This window comes from Leptidea sinapis, chromosome 23 (genome assembly GCF_905404315.1).
Source record: "Leptidea sinapis chromosome 23, ilLepSina1.1, whole genome shotgun sequence".
Lineage (NCBI taxonomy): Eukaryota > Metazoa > Arthropoda > Insecta > Lepidoptera > Pieridae > Leptidea > Leptidea sinapis.
In genome coordinates, this window is record NC_066287.1 from 10,857,358 (window position 1) to 10,880,902 (window position 23,545).

At 32.2% G+C, this 23,545-nt stretch overlaps 1 protein-coding gene across 1 annotated transcript in view; it reads right to left on the minus strand.

The window, feature by feature from the left end:
- Positions 1-23,545, minus strand: part of LOC126971225 (extracellular sulfatase SULF-1 homolog) — a 124,242-nt gene that overhangs the window by 66,627 nt on the left and 34,070 nt on the right. The gene's annotated exons all lie outside the window — the stretch shown is intronic.

Consider the following 23,545-nt stretch of genomic DNA (forward strand, 5'->3'; position numbering starts at 1 on the left):
CCAAAAATACCATATTAATCCTTATCATTTTATTTCAACAGAAACGTTTTTGTTTCATTTTTAACTCAATAACTTTGATTAAACATTTTCGAAGGCTTTAGACTACATTGCTGCCGAATTTTATCTATAGAACAGCGTCTGTCGGGTCAGCGAGTATAATAAAATATGAGGTATCGATTCGGTACGAATGTCGAATACGTATCAAAAAAATGGTTATGCGGAGCAATATTTTTCACAAAATTTCATATACCATATGTTTTAAAGTTACCTAATAAGCTACTGTTATGTACTCTAAAAGATACACCCAATATGTATTTTCTTTTAAATAAACTCAAATACCAAATACATGCGCGGAAAATATCGAATGTTTACGAAGGAGAGTCAATCATGAATTGCTTTTAAGAAAATTAAATCTTCACAAGTAAGGGTCGGCATCAAATACACTCAAAGTATTTCCCCATCGCATTTGATGGCACTTTGTCTAATAGAGTTTAACGAAATAGATCGTTATATTCGGAAGCCATTGAATTTACATTTTAAGCATTCAGCTTCATAATGAAGATTGATTTTATTTCGGCGGGGATATTTTTAAGGTTGGCAGTTGAATAAATATTTCAACGAATTGAGTTAATGATTCCTACGATGATCCTTAAGTCTTACATAATTTATACGCCTAGATAAAGTCTCTTGCTAGACAACCGACACTGTGTTAGTGTGTGTGCGTTGCTGAAAATGGAGGTTAACAGTTCGCCGTAATATTTTCGACGTGTCCACAGCTGTCACAGACTATCTAGGCGTAAAAATTATATAAGGCTTAAACCATCTTATTCTATTTTTAATTTTACTGACACTGTATTAGTTAGAGGTTAAATGTCAATCTCAATTTTGTAATTGTTTTTGCGTTTCTTATATCTTTATTTTTTTATCATCTGTGCCGACAGGCAAACGCATTTATGGCTATACAGCCAAGTAAACGTAATTTGTACTTAGCAAAGAGACTATGGTATGCCAAGAATGACAAAAGAGATCCGATCAAAGAGTATTTATTAACCCCAGCACGCCGTTTCATACAAGATTGCAGGAGCGTTGTAATATTTCAAATTCAAAAAACGCTCCTTAATGGATTTGTTTTTCTTTGTCCAAAAATTTGATACTTCGCGTGTTCTCTTTTCGAAAATAATGACAATATTTCCATGCATGTTTGAGAAATAGTAGATTTTACAACGAGTGCACAAAACGAAAAATTTTCATCACCACCACCGAGACTTTTAGCTGATAGTAATGTCGAGGATAAAAAGGTTTTGTGGACGAGTTATAAACTCTGCTTTTCATTTCAATTGCGAGGAAATAAAACGTTAGTATAACAAGGACATTTTTTTTTAACAATTTTAGCAAATTTGAAGAAATTTATAAACGCACGAAAAATCAAGACCTGTTTCCCGCCGCTTTTTTGTTAATCTTACGACATTGATATTAGGCTTGGGCTCCAGACCTATACAGCCTACTATTAAATTAATTTTGTAATATATATATTTTTTTAAGTAATTAAATAACCTACCGTATTTTAATTTACTTTTTATATCTTTTATGTCTTAGAAAACTGAACTTAATTAAATAAAAAAAAAATTATTGTGTTTGGCTGTATAGCTCATTTTCTTTGCCTTAATATAGATACATTTATGAGTAGATACGTTTATGCACTTGTGCACAAAAATCGATTTTGTGCAGCCTATATCGTGCACAAATAAGCAGTTTCAGAGTATGAGAAGTGAAAAAACATTTTTACACCCATTATGCATTTTAGAACACATGTTTCTTGGACTTTTTCTTTTTAGCTACTCGTATTATAGATTATAACCGTAAAGTAAGTGGAATTAAATATAAACACGATGTATATACCTACCTATTTACAGTGTGTGTAGATTGATAGTTCAAGTAGCGTCCGTTCATGAGCATTACGTAGGTATGTAGGTATAATTTGTTTGTATTCCAAGAGTAAGTATAGCTTAGTAACTAATATCAAAGGAAATTTATACATTACGATAATGTTTATATTGCAAAACACGTTTTCGTGAGTAAATATTATGTTATTGGAGGAAACAACATTAAGTTAGCTTTGGTACTAAATAAACAATATAAACTTAAGTATCACATTCACAAAGGTACAAATATATCACACACAACTTCGTTATAAACATGAGCGGCTTTACAAATAAAATTGGCATAAAGTTATACCTGAGAATAAACCAAGAATATGCAATATGTTACATACCAATACACATTTTGCTTATGATTGGTTTATTCGGACGTATAACGTTTCCCGTGTTTATGTGCAAGGCTGCTTGACATTCCGAAAACTTCAGAATTATCATTGTACTGAAAGTTTTCAACATTTTGCATATTTTTAGTTAATCTCATGTATAACTTTATGCCAATTTTATTTGTAAGGAGAAATTAGTTTACGCAAGACTCACTTGATAGAGGAATAACTGTCATAATCTAGTTTATTTTAACTTTCTTTATAAGACGATCATTTCTGCTCATTCTAATGCATTGCGTTCAGCGTTCTTGAAAAATCCAACATGTTGAATCATCGTCACTGGAATTGCGCTCGTCACCTTGAGACATAATTTGTTGTCTCATTAGCCCAGTTATTTTACTAGCTACTTCTACGGCACCACTCTACTCGAAACACAACAATACTTTAAAAGGAAACATAAACTTAGAGTAACTACTACCTATGTCACAAACTGAAGACAAAACGTGGAATCAGCATTTCACGGCCTTTGTGTTTGTGTCTAGTGAATAATATAGTTCGCTTTTAGGCTGCATTTAGTGCTCGACCGACATTCAGCGCTGACGTCGGTCAAGTGTAGAATATGAAAACATGAAAACATATGAACGCATACAGTCCACCGTTGATGAATCGCTATGCGCTTACAGGTATAGTAATACCAACTTATCTATGAAGTGGCAAAAATAAGAACTACGGTCGCCATGTTGAAATGTCATTCGACTGTCAGTGTCTACTACTTTCGAGTGTTCCATGTGTTTTATTGCGATATACTTCTGAATTTTTAGCGTTAAATATGCCGAAAGCTATAAAAAGTGATGCCCGGAGTGAACAAATGAAAAGACGATGGCGAAACCCATCAGTTCATAGATAAGTTGGTGACGCTGTGCGTCACGCTGACGATAATGGTCGGTAGAGCTCGTCGGTTCGGCGTATGTCGGTCCGCTAACTCGTTATGTCTTTAATATACCTACTGCAGTTGTACACGCGCAATTAAGTTTGCTAGTAGCTGAGCATTAAGCGCAACTTGTTCAGCGCGTACCGATTAGCGCTACGCTCGACCGACGTCAGCGCTGACCAAAGGTCTAGCATTAATGCAGCCTTATGAATGGTACATTTTGACTTTCAATATGAAATTGAATAGTATACTTATTAAATTATCAATTTATCTTCTCAAATAACGCTTTTGCATGTTTTTTATTGAAGGAGGACGTTACTTTGCGGATATCCATAATTATACAAATGATTTGAACTTTCTTTAGTGTTAATTCCGCCAATATTTGTCTTTAAACAATTCAACACGTGTTTCCTCGCCAAAATCTGGCACGAGACTCAGATTTTGGCGAGACAACACGTCCTGAGGATGCCTCGTGTAGAGGCGAAACACGTGTCGAATTGCTTAAAGACAAATATTGGCGCAAGTAACACTAAATAAAACTCAAATCATTTGTATCTTTTGCACGTGTTTGTCCCTGAAGACCAAGCAAACAAGGATCACTCGAAGAAAAACTAAATTTTGATCATTTTGTGTGGATTCAGTATAGTCAAATTCAACTTAACGATATTCAAATAGGCTTAAACTGGGCGCTTTTGAATCGTCATTATAAATAATTCATTACTGAATCTATCATATCATGAGAAAAACATACATTAGACTCAACGGCCTCAACGGCGGCTATTTTATATCAATGAGTATTTTACAATAACTGTTATATACTTACAAAACAAATTAGTTTGTTGGATCCATATATTATCTTCGTACACATTAGTGAATTTTCTAGAAACTGTGATAGTCATAATGTTAACACCAGGAAAATTGTAAAATTAGGGTTCCACAGGGCTTGATTTTAGGACCTCTTCTATTTCTTATATATATATTAATGATCTCCCTTATATCGCTAAGGATACATACTGAATTGTGTTCTTTGCAGATGATACATTACTCATGTTTAAAACATTAAAAAATCTTGTTATGCCTATTTATTTTCATATGTATATGGACGTTATGTGTTAAATCTTTTTGCAAATGTTGTTGTTGTTGGTTTCTTGTACAAACGGCTATCTTATGACGAGCTAAAGGTTTTCTCTCCATATATACTACATATTGCTATATTCATATATATTCGGCAACCTAAATAACATTGAAATTGAGTAAAATGTTCAAAAGGGAGCTTAAAAGCTTTTAAATTATCATTTTGTATAGTTGACCTGTCATTGCCACTGAATTGGGTCGGCTATTGTATTATTGATAAAAGCCTCGCGAGATAAAAGTTTTATACTGTGGAGTTATATTTTTGCTACGAATATGATCGAATTGCTATATATATATTGTAACGTGTGAACCCTTCCTTCACAAGTGGGATCGTAGTAGAATAAAGCACTTCTTCTCTTGTAGCTTTTTATTTCTTTTATTCTAAATTATACTTTTATACAATATTTTACTTTTAATTATATTTAAGTGAAGACCAACCATTCTCACTTTACTCTCTAATATGTCTCTCAAAGAGGATGTAAATACTACGTAATACTGTCTCTCATCTCGATCGTTTTACATTCGCGTCTTAGTTTTAAATTTTAAATAAATTCTTATTCCAATGTTACGACACATCAACCTTATAACAATGAGTTATTATATCCGAATAAGAACTCCTTGTTACAATAGGTATATATATACATTTTATAGACACTACAAAATGTGAATATCAATGGAAAGCGGTCCTCTGGATCAATCCTTAACACCAGGTGACCCGTACGCTCGTTTGTCCTCCTATTCCATAAAAAAAAATTGTAAAATTGGGGTTTCCACAGGGCTCATTTTAGGACCTCTTCTATTCCTTATATATATTAATGATCTCCCTTATTTCGCTAAGGATACATACCGAATTGTGTTGTTTGCTCAAGATACATTACTCATGTTTAATACTTTGAAAAATAAATAATGAGATGAATATATTCAAGCATTTGTAACTGCGGACACAAAATCGAAAAGTTTAATTACTCCGTTTACAAAGGACAAAAGTACAAAATATTATGCGAGGGCACACGTCTCGTTACAGAGTCGCATCTTAAATTCGTGCCTCATTATTTTGTGGAGTGCTCCTCGTTTTATGGTCTGCGGTAATGATCCAGCTATCATCTCTTCGGGATGATAATATAATTGCGCTGATGTGTGGGAAACATTCTTGAGACTGCAATTATTACCGCTATAGTAACCAGTTCTACGGCAATACCGCTCTAAGTATTTGTACACGTACTTTGATTCATTCAAGACATTTCGTGTGGAGGTTATCGTGTAGTAGTTATACCATATACAGGTTACAAAACTACCCGTAAAGCCGAAAGGCTGTTAAATGGGGCCTTATAACGAGTCCATTCACAAAATTTAAAAACCGTAGTAACGCTGTATAAGATACGCAAAAAAAAATAAAAAAAATATTATTATTTTCACTGATGTGCAAACCCTATTTCAGTAAAAGTAAAGAGTAAACTACACAGAATGTACGTACATTTCTACCTAATTCGCGGAATGAGAAAAATATTAAAAGACCTTACGTAAGGAGACAACCTAAACGAACACTTACTATTTACAAAATAAATGCCTTTTATGCCTTTTGCCTTTTATGCCTTTTGCCTTTTATGCCTTTTGCCTTTTATGCTGAATAAAGGCCTCCCCCAAAGATCAATATGACGATGGGTCCTGCCCTCATCCAACGTATTCCAACGATCTTGACTAGATCGTCGGTCGATAATGTGCAGGACGTATCAATTACCATCAGCTGAACGTCCTGCTTGTATCATCCCTTATTGTCATAAAAAAATAAAATAAAAACCTCCATATTTTTTATAGTTTTTTAGATAAACATTAAATACATTTTCCTCAATATACAAACTCTCGTTCGAAGTTCTTTCACTGCAGGTACATTCAAATTGGCTTCATAGTGCACAAGGCACGCGCGCCAGCTTGAGACATTCTGAAGCTTTTGTATCTTTTATATTTTAATAAAATCTTCTTAATTTTTATTGTTTTTACACTCGTAAATGTTGCCAGTATTCTTGGTTCAATTTCTCGTAGTGATAGTTTTAATTTAATGAAATCATATTATGTACTGTTAATCTAGTTACATTAGTAAAAATGAAAAAAAAATATTTACGTAAACATACAAAAAGCATCTGTAAATAGTCATAAAATGTTCACAAGTGCGCAAATGCGTCAAAAAGTAAATTACATAAGTAATTAAAAATACGTCAGTGGATGCTATAGGATCGCAGAGACTCGCGATGTGCATGGTACCTTACTCCAAACTTCTTTCTATATAAATAAAAATGAATTGCTGTTCGTTAGTCTCGCTAAAACTCGAGAACCGCTGGACCGATTTGGCTAATTTTGGTCTTGAATTATTTGTGGAAGTCCAGAGAAGGTTTAAAAGATGAATAAATGTGAAAATGCGCGGAATTAAATAAAAAAACAATTTTGTTTTTCCTTTAAAGTGTCCCGCGTCGCTCAGAAATCAAATTGAAAGAATAGTTTAAAATGAATAACTAATTAGAATCTTTATATCCTTCTCATGAGGTAAAAAACAAACTTAATTTTAGTTTAAATACTTGTTAGATTTAATGTACGATTTAATATTTGGTAGGCCTGAGAATCTGTCGTCATCTATTTTTTATACCCCAAAAATTTTCATTATTATTTTTTTCCTTCTTACTTTATATGACAATACAACGTTTTCTGGGCCAGCTAGTCTTCAATATATTCCTTAATATTTTAGTAACCTTTTCCCATTAAAACAGTTTTTATATGTCTTGAATGTTTTGTCAGGCAATTCTGTTATGGTCGTGGGGAGCTTATTATAGAATCTAACAGAATTTCCCAAAAATGACTTAGTTGCCTTAGTGGTTCTAAAACTGGGTATAGCAATTTTATGTTTATATCTGGTATCAAAGTTATGCTGTTCACACTTTTTAAAATAGTTATGCATATTTTTCCATTTTTTTTTTAGTTTGATAGATATATTCTGATGGCACTGTAAAAATATTTATTTCTTTAAACAGAATTCGCAAAGAATCTCGACTTCCAACACCGTATATAGCGCGAACAGCTCTCTTCTGTAAAATGAAGATGCTATCAATATCGGCCGCCGTACCCCAGAGCAAAACACCGTAACACATAACACTGTGGAAGTACGCAAAATATACCAGTCTAGCCGTTGCTATATCCGATAGTTGCCTCATTTTCCAAACGGCGTAGGAAGCCGAACTTAATTGAAGTGCGGACGAAGTCGTGGGTAACAGTTAGCAAATGATAGTATTCGTTCGACAACAGTACATTTCTCTTTGACTTGATTAAAACCATAGGTATCCACGTAATACGAAGCATGCAAGTAAATCGCACTGAAATATATTTGCATCAAGCGAGGCGTGATAAAATACGGGTTTCATTATCAACAGGGACCGTAAGTAAGCTCCTACTGTGTCGCTAATTTAATGTGTCATCTGTTTTAAGCTGTTTTAATCAACTTTACTGGCAACACTACATTATGTAATTGAAATGTCAGTGTCGTAACAAGTGCAATGTACATTATATTCACTATACAGCCAATTTGATTGGACTCCGCTATAAATCCTTTTTGTAGAAACTGTATGGTTTATTCATCCCTTTAAAGGGAGATTGTCTAGTTTTGCGAAATTAGTTGTTCCGGAAACCTAAAGGAGTTTTATTCTTTGCAATCGCTAATTTTGTAGTGCCGTATTTAAATATTCTTTTTTATTTTGAGATGATTTTGACGTATTTTTTAAAGAATAGCAGTGACTTTCTTGCTACTTCTTCTTATTAAGGCTCAACCTTCTCTGAAGTGTCTGTAAATGGTAAATTGTATCACTTTTGGTGTATATCTTTGACGTAGATGAATTAAGTGAATTTGACACTCATTAGTGTATTTCTTTGACCTATTCGAATGAAGTTAATTTAATTTGACGTGAAAACTTCTTTTGATACGTTGGGCATTTTAGTTATAACGAAAAAGCACTTATAATAATAATATATTATAAATATAGGAAATAAGATTCAGTTTTCATAACAGACTATAATTCACATAGACTATAATAATAATAATCATTTATTCAAGTCTAAAAAATATATATAATCACAGAATGTATTGGGCCCTACAATCTGTGCTAGGATATCCTGAGTTGCAGATACTAAGTCCTTTCAAAGGCTTATGAATTGATTATTACGCGTGGGTGTGTTTGTTTGTTTGAGTGTGTTTTTTTTTCGAGGAGAAAAATACTATAACAGTATCGTGGGGTCAGGATGACAGCGCCCCGTATGTCAATCTCGGTCTAATGACCTATATCGACTAAAAAACCGCCACTTCCTTCTATTCCCTCGTTGTTCTCCGCGGGATTGCCGTCAATCATTTCTTCACGTGGAGACACTTAGCTGTTAGCAGCTACTTCGACCTGTTTCTTGTCTTAATTGGGTTCTTTGTCTCTCTAGAGTGCCTAGCCTCTTTTAGTTCTTCAGTTGCATAGCCGTCTGTAGCATCCCAAGCTTCCTGTTATTCCAGCAATATAGTCGTAATATTTTCTGGCTGAATCCTGGTGGTGCTTTTTATCAACTTTTCAAATTGTGGACATAAACTCAACAAATTCAACAAAGCTAATCCCGTTAATGTGATAATAGTTTATACTAGTATTAAATACAAATTCAATAAAACTCTTCTTCAATTCCATAAAAATTCTCAGAAGTCACTAGACTCTCCGAAGTCTTCGCTTAACTATTAACATGTTAACTCAATTTGGATAGTAAAATCCATAAAGCACAGAATAATCAACCAACATTCCAATATACATTTCATATATCACTCGCAGATGTTACCTTTAAGTGGTTCAAATAAACAAATTGCCACTATCAAAGTTTCAACAAATTATTTATAATTCTGTATTCATGCTGCGAAAACAGTTTATTTACACTTGATTTACGCGTATACGTCGTTCTCTACTGTACTTTACGTCATAATATCTATCTATATATTATAAAAATGAATTGCTGTTCGTTAGTCTCGCTAGAACTCGAGAACGGGTGGACCGATTTGGCTAATTTTGGTCTTGAATTATTTGTGGAAGTCCAGGGAAGGTTTAAAAGGTGAATAAATATGAAAGTGTTCGGAATTAAATAAAAACAACAATTTTGGTTTCCTTTGACGTGTCCCCCGTCGTCCGATATTTGTTTTGTATGGACATATTTTCTATGAGAGAATTATTTGACGCACGGTTTGACTGTTCTGCTGTAAAACAATTTCATAACAACAACAGGGAGCATATTTTACGAAATTATTCTTTGTGTTATAATATATTATTGACAAATTCATAAAAAACATTATTTTATTTATTACTAGCTGATACCCCGCGACGTCGTTCGCATACGTATTTTTACACCTTGGGTTATATTACAGGACTTTTAGTAGGGATCCCTAATTTTTTTGAAAATGTTATATAGCCTAACACTCGGGGATAATGTAGCTTCTCAACAGTGAAAGAATTATTCAAATTGGTTCAGTAGTTGCGGAGCCTATTCAATGCAAACAAACAAACAATCAAATCTTTCCTCTTTATAATATTAGTATAGAAGTATAGATATACAGAACAACGTCTGTCGGGTCAACTAGTAACATATAAAATATACGACCATATAGATGACTTGACAGTCCGATAATGCATGACTATGCGTTTTGATTTATCAGTAAATGCTAGTTGTTGTTCAAAATATATAGGAGCTGATTCAAAGAAATGCTAAGAGTTTACTACTTGTCAATCAAAATCGGTTACATTACCTGTAGATTCGCTTTCCTTTTCTAACTATTGTATCTCCGTTAGAGATTTTCTTCTGTCTCGCATGCTTTATTTGTCAATATGATTGTATATTATTCGTCTATGGTATAACATTACCGGCGGGTGAGATTCAATACTCAAAATGCTTGATTCAAACACGGTCTAGTAAAAAAATAAGGACTCAAGGAAAATTTTTTTTTTACTAGACCGACTCAAGGAAAAATAAGCAAAACAAGCCGATTAACATGTAAATACATAGCCCCATGGCACACACACTACTACAGGCCGATAGGCGGCCATTATGACAATTGTTATCGACTGTGACAGATCAGTTTGCGTCTCAGTAAAATATTTTAAAAATGCCGTCGTGCGTTGTGAAAAATTGTAAAAACGATACTATATAAGTATTTGTGGCCATATTATTTAAGGGAGAAAAATTGTGTAACTAGTACCCCCGTAACCACACACACAGTAGTATAACAGTGCTTCACTTGCTAATATCACTGCGCGAAGTGCTTCTTTTTTTACTCGTCCGTGGATACAAAGTATTTTTTTAATGCTGCTTTAATGATAAACGGGTTATAGTTATGATTTGGAGTCAACTTGGTGATTTTTTTCAATCGAAGAAATTCTTTATTATCATGTTTCTGCATAAGATAGTCGCTAGGTCGAATCCTGAACTTAAATGCTTGTATACTTATTCGAATGTGATTGATATGGAATTGATTGTACAACTCATGCTCTTGACAAGCAATTTGATGTATGATGCGACCTTAAATGGTATGGTAAAATATATGAATTTTTTACAAGCATGTCTTGTTTAAAAGAAGATCTAATAAAAGCAAGTCTAATATTATATAGTAATAAGATAAGTTTAATATTTTTAACTGTCTTTCCAGTAAAAATTATGATTTATTTTCTTTTCGCTCATTAAATGCCAATAAGGTATAAACAAGAGTTATCACAAATTTTTAAATAAATACTTTTTAAAGGTTTACATAAGTGGCTGAAACAGTAACATTTTGACACATCACTTCAATCTATATACGAGGAATATTTATTTTCAAACTTATCTTATATCTTTAAACGAGCAATTCTTATATATATATAATCTGAATCTCGGAAACGGCTCCAACGATTTTCATAAAATTAAGTATGCAGGGGATTTCGGGGGTGATAAATCGATCTAGCTAGGTTTCAATTTAAAAAAAAATGGTTTTGTCCATGTTTGAATGAGCAACAGCTACAATAACATTAGAATACAAAGGTAAATTTCGCCACTATATACAAGACTATTATAGCTCAGATGGGACATTGGGTGATCCGGAAAGCAGAAGACCCCGGTTCGAATGCAGATGTCCTATTAGTTTTTTTTTTGTTCAAGTTTTGTACATTCTTAAAAATCCGAGCAAGGCTCGGTCGTCCGGATATTCACTTTTTATACGTGGAATGTTCTTTCTATTGTTATTTTATAATGTCAGTATTTATCATATCAAAAATATCACTTGAATTTATAGAACTATATTTATAAATCAGATATTGTATATTGCATATAGTATACAACGTTATTATAACATATATTATGATAAAGGTACAATAACAACCTATGCTTTCTAAGATAAGAGTGTCACAGATAATGTTTCAACCTAGTTTGAAAAACAACTATTAAAAAAAACTTTTAAAGAGAAACAACAAACACACAACAGCATTTAGCCGTATTATAACATTATTTTAATATTGCAATAACAATCCCGCCCTTGACAGGATTATGTGACAGTAGCGATATTTTATTAAGTTTATGCAAGTGAAGCTACACCTTTCGATAAATAAGTCCATAGTCCACATTTTTATGGTGACATGGCTGTGTTCAATTTGTGGGCAATTTTAATAGATTTGAAGACAGACTAGGTATATTATATCTTGAATTATATTCTTTATTACCTGTATGGAAGAAGATAAAATCATTTATTCGAAATCAAGGTTTAACTTAAATAAAACCTGAACCTTTTAATTGAATATCATCTTTATCAATTTCAATTTAAAATATTAAACTCTGCCTATACAATAGTCTTTCACCCTAAAAAAATTAACAACTGCCTTAACAGTTATGTTTTAAAAATATGCAATCGCGGAGTAGAAATAATTTCGGTCATTGACCTCACCTCTCGTCTCGCTCACGCAACACAAAAGTGTCTTGTTTTTATGAGTGGATGATTCGTGACTCGACGTCGAATTAAATAGGTACTGCCATATGTTCCCGTCAAAGGTTACCCTTTTCTTTCACTCACTTCGCCACACACAATCTTTCTCTTTCATTCGCCGTGCGTCGTTCGTTATATTTTGATCCGACTTAAGCTGACGACGTGAATCAAGTGAAGAGTGAAGTGAAAAAATTTAATAGAAATCACAAATTAGTAATCCACAAAAAACAACATGATTTTTAATGCTCTAGAAAACTTTTAATTACTTATTGTTCGCGGGAAAGTATTGTGTTTTTGAACTGTTTAACACTTACAGCTTTTATCACATGTTGGACTTATAAACTATTGCCACGCTTTTTGAAGTGATAACTTCTTATGGGAGGCTAAACCGCTTTGTAACGTAACGCGTTACGGCGCTAGTCGGTCTGGCTTCCCTTTCTCTCACTAAATTATAAATTATCTCATTAAATAATATTAATAATTATACTAACAATGCACATACAGAAAATTCTAATGCACATATTCAATAAATGTAACTTAGAATAAAATTAATTTTATAATCAATAAGATTTTATTAATAAATAACCTTTCCTTACATTATCATATTAATATATATACAATTTAAGTAATAATCTAAGCTTTTCTCAAATTAAACAATTTCAATATTAAATAGTTCAACTTGGATTAGTTTAAGTTATTATTTCTGTCGGGCGTCCCGAGACGCACACGTGCTTTCCTCTCGTGTGGTGGTGCGCTAATATTTTCTCAACACTGTAATCTGTGTACAAGTGTGTTAATGTCAGGGGGCAAAGGCCTTCTTATGAAAGTCCTTGATTACAAATCACCTACTGATTACTAAATTAATAAGGCCTTTTCATTTTAAATTGTAATCTCGCTTGTTATATTTGAATAAGCATCTTTTACAAATATCGTTACGCCGCAGGTGTTAGTTAGGGTTTTGTAAGGGATTAATAACCAGATAATTTAATTATTTGTATTTATGCATAAAATATGAGAAAATAATTATATTATGTCACATAATAACAATAAAATAAATAAAGCATTTTTATCAGTTTCTTAATCTTTATCAGTAAAATGTTGACTTTTTCAACATTTTACTTCAGTTTATAAAAGTAAGAATTGAACAAGTTTTCAAGACAGTATTTTGAACTTTAAGGGACATTATTGTGAGGTAATTCGATTTAAACCTCAAAATAGAAGTACTAGTGTAAACCTAAACAACAAAAAAATTTATTTTTGATCCCCATTACAAATTGTGCTTCGTTTATATTTTTTTACCGACAGCGATGGGCGGGTAAGTGTGTTAATTAGTCTGTGATTTGCCTCTTACAACATTACTTAATAGCAACACCTGTGAATTGGTTCGACAAACAATGTACATCTGGTTTAAGTACTTATGTTTTTATGATACGCTAGTATATTCTTACTCTATGGTTTTAAGATATGTCATCTAGGAACCGTAAAAAAATTAAAATAGCCATAAATGCTCTTTTCACGTCGCAAGAAAGCATCGCCGTATATTTGACCAACTTGGAGTATATATCTCGAAAGTCTGTTCTAGAAAAATCTCTACGTTACATTCTCCTCAATACGTATATAATATATAAACAGAACTATAAAAACAAACAAAGCCAAACTGCGCAATTGATTGTTTCCCACGATACTATGATCAGACGCAGATTTGAACACATGGCGCCAGCCTCAATTGTTTATTTGGCAAATTCTTGTGCGCGTAATAACAAAACTAACATTCTTTAACTTCAACGGATTATATTTTTTAAGGTATAATTTTAGACAAGTTGTTTGGAGGTAGGGTTAATCCAGACATGTCCGGACTTTTAGACTCTAGTGCGGATTTTGTCCGGCACTATACTTTTTCTGGATTTTATTTTAATTGCATGGAAGATAGTAATAAAACTAAATAATTATTAACTAATATCAAGTCTTTAATCTTTACGAAACTGAAATCTAAGATCATCTTTAAAGTCAGGACTTTTATCCATCAGAATATCATTATTCTTAAGCGATATCGTCAATAGCGCAGAAGTAAAAAGTAGGGTCTCACTGGGGGAAGGTGCGGGGGGTGATTTGCACTATGATGTGTAGTTTGGTTCATTGCCTGGACTATTTATTCAATACATTGACGGATCATGGCAAGAATGGGCGCAAATGACCTAGCGATACTATACCAAAATATTATCATAAAATAATGTCAGTGGAACTTACCAACATAAGGTCACACACGGTTTTTTATTAGTGTTGGTTTACAAGCCTGATTCGCAAGCCGGCTTATTGTCTCGTCGGTATCCTTCTTTGTCAAGAGTTAGGTAATAAACAGGTATGTTGTAGGTACATAGTACAACGTCTAGAATTAACAGTTTCTCACACAATTCACAACGAGCATTGCGCGTTTTACTTAGAGTAATCAACCAAGCGGAAATGGCGTAGATTATATAAAATAAATTTAAGAATTTCAAATACAAAAGTTGTATTTAGAAACATTAGTGTATATTAGAAACTTTATTCTCTTTTGAAATATGGGACTTATAGAAGAAATTATTAGAATGTTGGGTTTATAATTTAAGGTTCCTTGCTTTTCAACTACCAATAACAACTATCCTGAAAACAGCATACCTACCCCGAGTGTTTCGTTTAAGCGATAGATATTAAGATGTTAGAAACAGGTACTTTTATATTAGATCATGCTGTATATCGCACTTAAAATGTTATAATATAATTTCCCAAGGATCTTGATCGGTAATTCAAACCAATCCGCAGAATGATCGTTCGAAAATTTGAATAAAACATATTTTAGAAAATGTGAATAAATACCAGTTGTATTTGCTCTCTCTTATATAAAACAATGATATTATATTAAAGCACACATTTACCATTTAGTTTATACTGATTAGTTTGCAACTCATCTATCTACCTACGGCAAACATAACAGTGTACAATGCACCTCCTTTTAGTTCAATACTCAAAGGTAGGTACATAATACGAAAATAGTATAATACTGACATTATAAGTTTATGTGATATAAAGTAACTCGTTTAACAACAGTCAATTGTTTTAGTGTGCGTGAATTGCTCAAAATAGAGGTTAGTTCTAAACTAAATTTTTTTTCAGCTCTTTGTTTCCTCAGCTCTCACAGTCTATATACACATAAATGATCTAAGGAAAAAGTAATAGAGTTTTTTTGTTGTTTAACTTGTTTTTTGCATTAATATAACGAGTTGTGCAAAGAACAATACAGACTAGATAATAATTTAGTAATTAATGAATATTTTATCTAAGCATTAATAGTTATTGAAATGATAACTAAATAAATTAAAATTAAAATTCTTTAATAATATAACTTGTGATATGTACACAAAAAGAAAAAGTAAAACATAGCACATAAGCGAACCAGAAAATAAAATATTAATTTAAATTATAGAAAATATAGCCAATATTCCGAAAATTTATGTTACAACTCAGAGGTAATAAACAACGATAATGGATGCGGCATCGGACACGTGACTGTGGTTTGATGTTTGACGTAAACATTGTCGAACATCAATTGAATATTTGCATAAACATATCTCTAGACAAAAAATCTATATGCTAAACAATAGCATCTGTCTTAGATTGAATAAAATTATTCATATTGGTATCCCAGGCAAAAATCGAATTAGAAATCCAATGATTTAGATATTCATATTTACCTACTTATACCACAGATTAGGAATGGAGCGACCATCCTCCGATTATTAAATAATAAATTTTACTGTACGATATTAAATTGAAAAAATATTTTTATATTAAATAAAAAAGCCCGCTGAGTTTCCTGCGCCCGTTCCTCTCAGGTCTGAAGCATACTTTTTCGAATGGGTGTACGTTTTTGACTTTCATTAAGTGATTTCATATCCTATTTAGAATAAAAATATTTGAATTTAAATTTGAATATGAAATTAAGTTTCTTAAAATAGAACTTATATAAGTTTTAATTTTAATAAATTCAATACGTTTAATCACAATACGGAAAAAATTCGAAGCGATTTAATATCCGTTCGGTTTGCGTCACATTGATTGAATAAACAATCACAATTGATGCGGCAACTCACACGTGTTCTGCGGTTTGACGTCTAGCAAAAACATTGTCGAATGTTCATTAAAAATTCGTATAAAAACCCATCGTGTTATCGTTTATTTTCTATTATAAAAAGGTTGTTGCCCAGACGTGAAATTGGTTGGTGAAATCAATATTTTTTTTCAAGGATAGATAGATAACGTTTTCATTAATAGAAATAATATACGTATGTAGGGTACAAGAACACCATTTGCTACTAAAATATACGCTACCAAAGATATGAAAAACACTTAAAAAAAATTAACAGCAATGATACTTATTTAAATAATAAGTTATGAACTGCCTTGCTTTCATAATTTGTGGAAAATTTATCAATATCTAATAATCTCTTATTATTCACTCGTCTACAAGCCCGCATTATAATATTGTTATGAAGACAGGTTAAAGGAAACAGTTTAGCAAGCTGAAACATAATTTCAGTTTGCCACTAGCTAGGGAACGAGTGTTCTTACTGTGCCAAGGTTTAAATTATATCCTCAAGACCTATTTACTTTTAAGAGGCATAGGATCCTCAGAGTACTGTCTACCACCCCCTACTATATGGACATGGGAGATGGCCAATCGAGAACTTTAGTTATTTTTGAAGTGAAAACTTTTTTCGCCGCGTTGGACACTTTTTGGTAAGGAAAATCTTATGGATTCGCGTCACCGACATGCTCCTATGCGTGCGCGATAAATAAATAATTAAATAAAAAATATATATAATATATAGGTAGCCATTTTTAGGATGGGTGAAATCTCGTGAGTTCGCGTCACTGAAATGCTTGTAGCAGTATACCTGTAGTTATACAGCTGACGTATTGTGCAATATTAGTGCTGTGTATATCTTATAAGTGAAACTAAGTGGATTTAGTGAAAAGTTCTATGTGTATAGTTGAAAAAGTGTTTTTGTTTGATATATATAATATTAAATTAAATTTTTAAATATAAATTGAAATTTATAATTTGTTTTCAAACATTATGAAAATTCTAATACTAGAAGTTCTAAGTTTTCACTTATCGGCGGTCTCTATAACTTTTTATTATTTTGCCATTTTTTTATTATTTTGTTCGATTACTTTTGTGTGTTTTTATGGTTAAATGAAGAGTTAGAGTAAATATTTGGGGTAAAGTACCATTATTTACATTTTCACAGTGTCTCATAAAAAAAGTGTGTGTACTTATGTGCACGCAAGAAGTTATACCATTACTTTAGCCTAACAAAGCAAAAATCCTTAAAATTATTTATTCCTCTTGCTATTCTACGTTTGTAGAAAGATCAATATTGTAAAAATCTTGCAACAATGGCTTTGACAATTAATTATTAAATAACGAATACGGCTGTACGGGCTTGAACCCTTTGCCTATCCTAATAATGGACGTAGAAACCAAAAAAAAAAACGCATGTCGCAAACGTCAGAAATTTTTAGGAACAAATTTCACCCTGTTACATTAGTGTGCTTTATATCTTTAAATTTCACACTCATCATTTTTTCATAACGCGCCTAAAGAAGTATAACTTCAAAATAGAACCGACAGACGCTGCTCTGTCAATAGGAAAAAAAAATATGTTAGTATTCGGGAATAATGAATTGCATAGAAAATGTGTAATCTTATTTAATTACTTGAAAATGAAACAAAAACGTATTTCAGAATGAACAAACCCTCCTTTCACTGCCGTTCCTTGTTAGTAGTAGGCAAGACGGCGAGGGGGGAGGGTCGTATCGCATCAAGTAATTATATGGTAGGTAAAATATCTTACTTTTTTTAAATGATAAGGATTAATATAGAATTTGTGTCAATTTTTTAAGTATTAAAATGGATGGAACCTCCCTTGAACTTACTCTATATAACAAAACAGAACTCAAAATAGACAGTTATTGACTATTTCACACAGTCGCTTTGCTCTATCTACCAGGGGCGTGCATATCATATACGCAATAAGGCAGTGCCTCCCTCGTTATGAACCTAAATAAATTTAGTACTAGTGTTAAAGTTAATTTACTACCTTTGGTAGGCAGTCTACAGATTGCATATACGAAGCAAGCAGCGTTTCATACAACTTATGTCGTACTGTCGGACTTGCTAGAAAACCAATTCACGCCCCTGCTATCTACAGAATATTTAACTATGCGACGGCATTGCTCAGTTCATTATTTGTGTACAGTTGCATGTGGTCAGCAATAGAGTTGTTTCATACACATACATACGTGAACACATAAATAATTGAGTTCCATTCTATATTTGTTGATGACACGGAACTTATGTGCACGTTTAAGTGCAGTTATTATTAGCTGCTGTCGTAAATAGATATAAATTGATTTGAACCACGTCGCGATGAAAGCAATTGACGTACAGACTTGATGTTAGGGTTTTTGTTTAAGACGAGTATATTTATAATTTTATAACTAACCGATCTTTTAATGTGAAACTGTTATTACATCGTCTCAAACTTTTTCGTCTGTGTGTTGCATGCCGCGTGGCGGTTGGGCGGCTGACCGTATTTTAGTTACCATAAAATTTTGGTTACATTTATAAAATATGAAAGACATAATGAAGATGGAATTGATAATAGAATGATTGAAAATAATTTAAAAACGGATCAAAATGACTCAACGATAGTAAAATATTGTTTTCAGTTTTTTAATATGTATATATAATCTAAATAATTGTTAAGTATTATGTATGTCGTACTCTCTATGATTAAAAATATTGATTAAAAGTATTGGAAATCAGTCACCCCATGTAAACTATAATTATATCTATATATACATGAAAAAGAATTGAAAGTATTAAAAAGTATTCAAATTTCATAATTTTTAATCCTTTTCAATCATTATTTTTAACCAGGGCTAAGACACAGAGTTCAATAAAAATATTAGTTGGAGACTTAGTCTACTTCTTTTATTTCCCACTATCATTCAAATTTTCCAAGTATAAAATTAAGATTGATAAAGCGATTTATATACCCTTAATGGAATAATATTCCAAAAATTTTTAATTAAATGTCTATAATGTGAAAAAAAGTTTCACTCTCTTCAATGTTATAATAATAAAATACAAGCTAAATCCGTCCCCACGTTACTGCGGTATAATCCTTCGTAATTAACGAACTGTCTACATTAACTTTCAACCCTACCTTACCCTCTCAGAGATAACGCCGATTTATATCGCGTACATTTATTTCTCACCAGGTAACCTATTTAATAGGAAACTTTTGACATTTAGATTCTTAATTCAGTATTTAATACCCTTCGTATTGTACATCATATAACTACTCTCAGATAGCGGCTATAGCCGCTTACAGTATTCATTTTTCGAAGACAATTTAGAATCCAGATAATAATAATAATAATAGAATTTATTGCCATGAAGCAAATTTAAATATACAAAATCAATTTTTTATACATTTTTGAGATATTTTGAGATATAATAAAATAATGATAATATGATAATATAATAACTGCCTAACTGCTTATTTATGATGACGTGAATGATATGGTAAGAAAATATTATAGGATACTTGACAAAATTTGAAAACAACATTTTCCGAAATGCAAGAAATTTAAAAATAAATATCCTAATTGGTACACCACACAAATAAAAAAGTTATAGAAATTAAAATTAAAGAAACGGAAAAAATATAAAAACCCTCCTTGACGAGATTGAATTTGAATATTAAAGACGTGATTGCAATGAAATAATTATAAAAACGTATTTAAATCATATAATTTGCATTGATAATGATATTTCAAAAAACCCTAAATATTTTTGGACTTATATTAAAAATACTTATAAAAGATATCCCAATCACCCTAATTCTTTAATTTATAAAGAGGAACAAACAGATCCAAAAAGCAGTATTTGCAATTTGTTCGCTAAGCATTCTGTAGCGTATTTGATAAACAAAACTTACCGGCACCTTCAGCCAGCTATGATAACAATTACAGTTACTTAAACGATATGCCCAACATTTACATATCTCAAAGAAGTATCATTCATATCAAAAATTAAAAAGACTTGATATCAAACAAAGTGCTGGCTCTGATAACATTCCAGCAATATTTCTAAAGCATTTTGCAAACTCACAACACCACTGCACATCATCTACAATGCTTCTCTGGAAAAGGGCATATTTCCTGATATGTGGACCCTCCCCCCACACCGTCTTGCCTACTACAAACAGAAACGGCAGCGAAAGGAGGGTATGATCATACAGAAATACGTTTTCGTTTCATTTTCAACCAATTAAAGAAGACGAATACTTCCATCCGAATACTTCCATCTTATTTTTCCTATTTTCTGAAAAGCGTCTGTCGGGTCAGCTAATTTTGAATTAATTATTCAATAAATATTAACAGAAGTAATAATTGTAGACTTATTTAAATAATCGCTAAAAAGGCTAAGTGGCTAATTTATATGCCATTTAGAAAAACATGCTAAAATAATATTATATAGTTTGTTGATAAATCAGCATCATTTAACACGAATACTGTCAATAAGCGAAAAATATTTTTATATAGCGAATGATTAAATTATCTTATTTTTATACCCTTCGTTTGTTTTCCTACTTAGATACTTATGTATAAAATATGTCAGCTTGATGTGTTAACAAGCGCTACCAACATCATGAACTGCCATAAGATATCCCAATTAATAATTACATTTATTTAACTACATACTGTGTTAGTAAAGTTATTTTTTATAATTATAACTTATTAGAAATAACTATAATAGGATATAATATTCAGATCTTTAGTTAACAGTTAGTTGGCACTACAGCAGTGCCAACTAACAGTTGGTACATCATCACGGTAGGCGGTCGTGCCCTATATAAGCCAGAGCGCTAGGTTCGAGTAGTCACGGAATTTGAAAAAAAAAAATCATAGCAAATAGCCAGGTTTTCCCAGTTTCCTGGATTTTCCCCCCACAATTCTTATGTATTAGTTTTTTAAGCATAATTAAGTTTTATCCCTCAACACGTAGATAGGGTTGTAGAAATAAGTTTTCTGATACCTAATAATTAATTAATAATTGCTTAATTGCTTGGCTTAATTGTAAATTGCTTTAATAAGTAGATTAGAAGTAATTATGTATATATATTTACTATCAAATATAGAAATTTGGAATTTGGATTTTTTTTTTCGAATAGGCATTACATATTGTGGATTGTAATGGAAACTATGCCCCAATAGTGATTGATTATTGTTATTCTAAGTGGAAACTTTAAAATACAGATATAAGTTTATTGAATTAGGCGTAACTTTGCGGAAATCCATAATTATACAAATTATTTAAGTTTTCTTTAGTGTTAATTCCGCCAATATTTGTCTTTAAAACAATTCGACACGTGACTCAGAGTCTCGTGCCAGATTTTGGCGAGACAACACGTCCTGAGGATGCCTCGTGTAGAGGCGAAACACGTGTCGAATTGTTTTAAAGACAAATATTGGCGGAATTAACACTAAAGAAAACTTAAATAATTTGTATAGATATAAGTTTTATTATGTGCGTTTAAATTATCAACCCTTTCTACTTGTATAATTAAATTTCAAAAAGTGCTGGAACTAAATTTGATAGTTCCGGCGTAAATTGATACAGCAAGATATTACATTTGCATGAGTTAGAGGTTTTATATTTCGCAAAGGGACCTTTTCGAAACCTTACAAAGCGCGCTTACTCGTGTAAAAACCTTTTTTTATTTGCTTACATTTCTCCACCAAATATTTACTTTATGACAGGGCCGGATTGATGAAATATAAATTTACATTTATTCGAGTATGATAGCCGGGGAGATTTCTGTTGTTAGGTCATCACTTCTAAAGGCCGGCAAAGCTCTTGTGATTCCTCTGGTGTTGCAAGAGAATGTGTGCGGCGGTGATCACTTAACACCAGGTGACCCGTACGCTCGTTTGTCCTCCTATTCCATTTAAAAAAAAAACTTCTACCCTTTTAACATTCGGCAGCTTGAAAGTGAAACTTGCAGTATACATATTACCGAATTTCATGTAGGTGCATGTTGCCAAACTTGAATAATATCCATACATAGATCACGATAGAAAAATGAGAGAGTGCAGGCAGAAAAACAACGAAATAATATAATAAGATGATTAGGCTGAAATTTTAAATCATTGTAGAAGAGAACCAGAAACAAAGAAAAAGAAAAACAAAATATAGGACAGACAAGGGAACAGTCTAGGCTTTACCGGAAGGTAATAGTATTATATCAAAATTCTGTTTATTTAGGCATAAATTATTGTATATTTTATTTTTTAGTACCTGCGAAAGTTGCTTTGCTTCCCTTGCAAGTTTTTAAGGCAAATACGATAAGAATTATTGTGTTTCGGTCTATAGCGCGCCGTAGATAGTAAAATTACAAGGTATATGAGCTTGTATATCTCATGTCTTAAAGTGACGAGCGCAACTGCGATGCCGTTCACAATTTCAGGTTTTGCAGGAAATTTGAGCGATAACTCGACATTGCAAAATAAATAAATAATAAAAACAATAAAGTAAGTTTTAATGTTAAGATTTGTAAATGTATTATAATAAAAATAAATAAATATACTCATAAACGCAGACAGATACCAGCCATTCCTGTCCTCGTCATATTTTAGGGAAAGCGACGGTTATTTATAAAACTTTATGGGATAATTATATAAATTTAAAATAACGGTGTTATTAATGCTCTTTCTGTCCGTATTTACAGAACAAAGACAGATTATTTAGTTATTACGTTAGGGCTTAGATCATTCAAACGTCTAGAATCTAGATAGCCTGTAACAGCTATGAAAACGTGGAAAAAAAATGTGAGGTTGACAGTTAACCTCTATTTTGAGCAATGCACACTAACAGAAAGTGACATACAAATCGCGAGAGTGAGACGTAGCTTCTCACGCACATTAAAGTAATAAACCTGGCGTGTTTTCTAGCAGCAGGAGACTATCTCGACGTATATATTATCAAAGCGTTACAGGAAAAAGAATTCATTTTTTCATAGCTGACTCTATATTTGAAATAATAATATATTTTAACTACGGCCCTGTTTCCCGAACTTTTCAACTTTTAACATTACTTGTCCGAGGACAA